Here is a 4,255-nt window from a genome sequence, read left to right as displayed (position 1 = left end):
GATATGCATGTTTTGATCTAAAGAAACCCCCTGAAATCCAGCATGTAATTCTTTTGTGTGACTAAAATCTCCTGACTTTTACAGTATGACATCTTTAATATCATTGTCTCATTGAATTCTACATGTTCCTAGTATCGCTGATAACAGGTGGGGGAAAAAAGAAGGCAGCACAGTTTAAGGTCACATCCTTGAGAAGTTGCAGAACTAGAATTCAAATGCCTTCCCACCCCCAGGATATTACTAAAAATTTACTTTTTAGGCTATTGATTTCTCCAGTCTTAGAAAAGAAAGAAAAATTAGAGTAAGGAATATAAGACAATTTGAGGGAGACCCCTCAGTAGTGAAGATGGAAATAAGGGTTCTACAAAAATAAATGAAGAAGGGGAAATCAAGGACCATAAACCTTGGTCCATGTCAGTCCCACTGGATCAATCACACAAATATTGAGATAGTGAAGAGCTACTGGTCTCTCTAGGCCCTGCCCTCTAGACTTGTCTCAGAAACCCAAGAGCAGAGTTCTTACAAAAGGAAGAAATTGCTTATTTATTTTCCAAACAATTGTCCAGGTTGCCCCTATTGCACTACAAGATCTATGCTTGTAAGGAGCCATGAAACAGACTGTCAACTCACAGCAAGAAAGTTGTCAAACTGGGAATCCTCTTATCTGTGTAGTTAAGGGCAGAGGGAAAAAGAGAAATGGCAATTAGGGGAAGGAAATGCTCCAGGAAATTGTCTCCTAGTGTCACAGTTGCCATGGAATTTTTGTCCCTACCAATTTTGCCCCACTTTGCTATGTCTCTGCTGGATTCTTTCCTCACTTCTCACTGGTCCTATCATGATCTCATGATTGTAGGCTTTTATCATCCTTGATGTCATTTGAGCAGGAAAAGACCTAGAGGTCATCTAGTTCATACCCTCAAATAGTAGGTGGGGAAGCTGTGGACCAAGAAGCTAAGTCATGTGACCAGAATGATATAGCTGTCGGGTAATATAGCTTAAAATTGTTTACAAAGCACTTTCATTTTAGATATATACATACTTGTATACATTTCCTTCAAAACCTTCCTTGATTCAATCATCACAATAGCTTGGAAGCAGATATAGCATTATTTCCTGTACAAAAGTGAGGAAATCACAGTAGTTAGGAATCCAGTAAGACTAGTTCTTTACAAAGTCATGACTTAATACAGTTTTGACCATGGGCTTTGGAATTAGCCAATCTAGGATGAATTCTGGTCTGCCAATTATTGGTTGTTTCACCTTGATCTAATTAATTAATCTCTCCAACTTTGAGGTTTTTTACCTACAAAATGGAGCTAATAATAACACCAACTTCATAGAGCAGCTTTTTGTAGATTCTTAAATCTGATGTTTTTGTACTCCCATCAGAATTTGTAGTGTATGCCCTCTGTTAATAGTATTTGTGTCTTGTGATTTTTAATTTTCTTTTGATAAATTAAGCTGCATTTCTAATCTTCACTTTTAAAAAAAATCTATCTAAGATCATATCCACAAACATTTTTTGAGAGGTAGTTAACTTACTTTACCAGTTGTTTGGAATACAGAGATGTGTTAGACAATGTTCCATCTTTTGGTTTGATCTACTCCAGTCAATCTTACTTCTAGGGGTTTGGTGGGGGAAATAATAAGCTAATTATTAGAATTATCTCTTGCAAATAGGTTAGTACTTATCTATTTACCCTAATAAAAGAATATAATAATGTAATCCTTAAACTGAACAATTTCTTAAGACAGATATGAAAAATGATGCTGAGAGCATGAAATTTAAGCACTCTGTTTGACCAAGGGAGGAAATATTTTTGGTCAGTAAGAACCTTTTCTGATTCACAAATGTCACTTTGTGAGAGTCAAGATAGATCATTGGCTATACCTGCAAGAACAAGGGAGATCTCAATGTGCCCATATTAATAGCATCCTTAAAATAAATTGATAAGTTTTCAACTCCCAACTTCAGATGGGAATAGAAAATAATTCAATATATTTGATAAATCCATATGAAGTACAATGTGTGGTATAAATTATAATGTAATATGTCTGAAACTTGTTCCATAAAATCCTTTTCAAAAGCAAGATCCCTTTTCAAAATGTCCTCCAAATTCTCTTCACTGGACCCTGAGTCTCCATGGTGCCCCAGGTTCTGGTCACTCTGTGGCTTCCTTCTCAAATTTAAGACCCTGGAATGTGTAGATGGTGCAGAGTCTTGAACAAGTTCCTACCCCCCTAGACAAACCATCAAAATCATCATGCTTTAGGTCTTGCAGGCTCCAAGGAGCTAAAAAGGCACATTCTCCAGGAACATCTATATCCAGTAATTGTAGGATTTTGACATCTTGCTAGCCTCTAGGAATCTCCCTAATCCTTGACCTCAAAGCAGTCCTGTTCCTCCTTCTTTCCCTTTCTCCCACTTCTTTTTCAGAATTTCTTCTATTCAGAGCTTTCAGATGTATGGTGGAGTGAATGCCTGCCTGTAAACCCAGGCAACTCTCTTTCCACTTCTCACTCTCAAGTGTTCCTTTTAAAATTAATTTCAATTTTTTATTTATATAATTCTATACATCATTTTTATTTTATTGGTATATAAATAAAGGTTTCTCAATTTTAAAAAGGAAAGAAAGAAAATTAGTGAAAAAGAACAGGCTGTGTGGAATCCTGGGCTTTTATCATTTCACTATATAATAGCTACAAACACTTGTCACCTTTTAAATTTCTCTGTTCTAAATGAAGGAAGTGGTCTTGTTGAACTGTATTCAAGATCAAGGTGACTACCTCACTCAGATCCCTTTGATGGCAATAACAATCAAGGAAACTAGGTGTACACTTTTTCTCTCTTCCTACAATTCTTGTAACCTGCAGAGGTCATGCAGAAACTCTTAACTTCCAATTTACTAACAAAATAAAAATACACTCAAATATTATTCTTACTAAGGTAAACCTGTTCTCCTTTTTATTATCCTCTTGAAGGTATCCTTAATCTTCTTGTTCCTCAGACTATAAATCAGAGGTGTTTAACATGGGAATAAGAATGACATAGAATACTGACAGCACTTTGTCCTGCTCCAAGGAGTGGCTAGAGCTGAGATGCATGTACACAGAGAGACTTGTGCCATAAAAAAGTGTCACAGCTGCCAGGTCTGAAGCACAGGTATTGAATGCCTTGGACCTGCTTTTGACTGAGGACATTTTCTGGATTGAAGCTGCAATGAAACTGTAGGATAAGAGGATAAGGAAAAATACCAAGCAAAACAAAAGTAGCTACCAAAGAAGAATTATTTCACTCGAGAAGAGGTTGGAGCAAGACAAAGGAACAATCTGAGGCATGTCACAGAAGAAATATTGAATGATATTTGGCCTGCAGTAGTTGAGGTGAAAGCAAGAGACTGTTTGAGCTAAGCTACAAAGGAAACCACTCAAATAGCGCCAAGCAGCCAATTTTCCACAGGGGCCATTATGGCTGAGTACATCAGTGGATTGCAAATGGAAACATACAGGTCATAAGCCATGGTAGCCAAGAGGTAGCACTCAGCCAGACCCATCTGAGCCAATAGAAAATACTGAATGGCACAGGCAAGGAAGGAAATCTGTTTTTTGTCTTTGAAGAAGTCTGAAAGCATCTTTGGGCTAATGGAAGAAGAAGAGCAGATGTCTATAAGTGATAGGAAGCTGAGGAAAAAGTACATGGGTGTGTGCAGTTGGGAGTCCATCCTAGGTAATATAATGAGACCCAGGTTGCAGATCAGAGTCACAAGGTAGGTATCTAGGAAGAATGGGAAGAGGACGAGCTGAAGCTCTTTTTCTTCTGAGAGTCCCAGGTGAACAGCCATGGTAACAGTGGTGTGGTTTCCATCCCATTCCATGGATCTGCTCACTGTCATCTGCTGGAAAAGGATGAGAGAAGGAAATGGTTTTATTACCCAAAAAAGGAAACACTGGTCACTTTTTCCTACCAATAAACTGGCCAATAGTTCTGCTTTAAATTGGCAATTTGTATTTAATCTATACTTTGTGTCTGCAATGAACAACCTTATCTGAAAAATCTTCTTGGATATTTATAATCACCCTATCTTTGCGGACAAAAGTAAATAGACATCATTAGTATATATCTACTAAAAATTATTAATTTCACTTTTTTAATGCCAGATTCTGCAAATATGCAAGACCTTCATATAGACCAAATTAAGAAAACACTGTCGTTGGGGTTTAAGATATATTTAGGGGATTTGAATCTCTGGACTAA

The 4,255-nt window shown here is 37.2% G+C and overlaps 1 pseudogene; it reads right to left on the bottom strand.

Moving 5' to 3' along the window:
- Positions 1–2,942: 2,942 nt before the first annotated feature.
- On the bottom strand, positions 2,943–3,893 carry LOC139439903 (olfactory receptor 5AN6-like; annotated as a pseudogene).
- Positions 3,894–4,255: the final 362 nt, after the last annotated feature.

The sequence above is a fragment of the Dasypus novemcinctus genome, chromosome 10 (assembly GCF_030445035.2).
Source record: "Dasypus novemcinctus isolate mDasNov1 chromosome 10, mDasNov1.1.hap2, whole genome shotgun sequence".
Lineage (NCBI taxonomy): Eukaryota > Metazoa > Chordata > Mammalia > Cingulata > Dasypodidae > Dasypus > Dasypus novemcinctus.
Note: the sequence above shows the minus strand (reverse complement) of the source record. Positions and strands in the feature narration are given on the sequence as shown.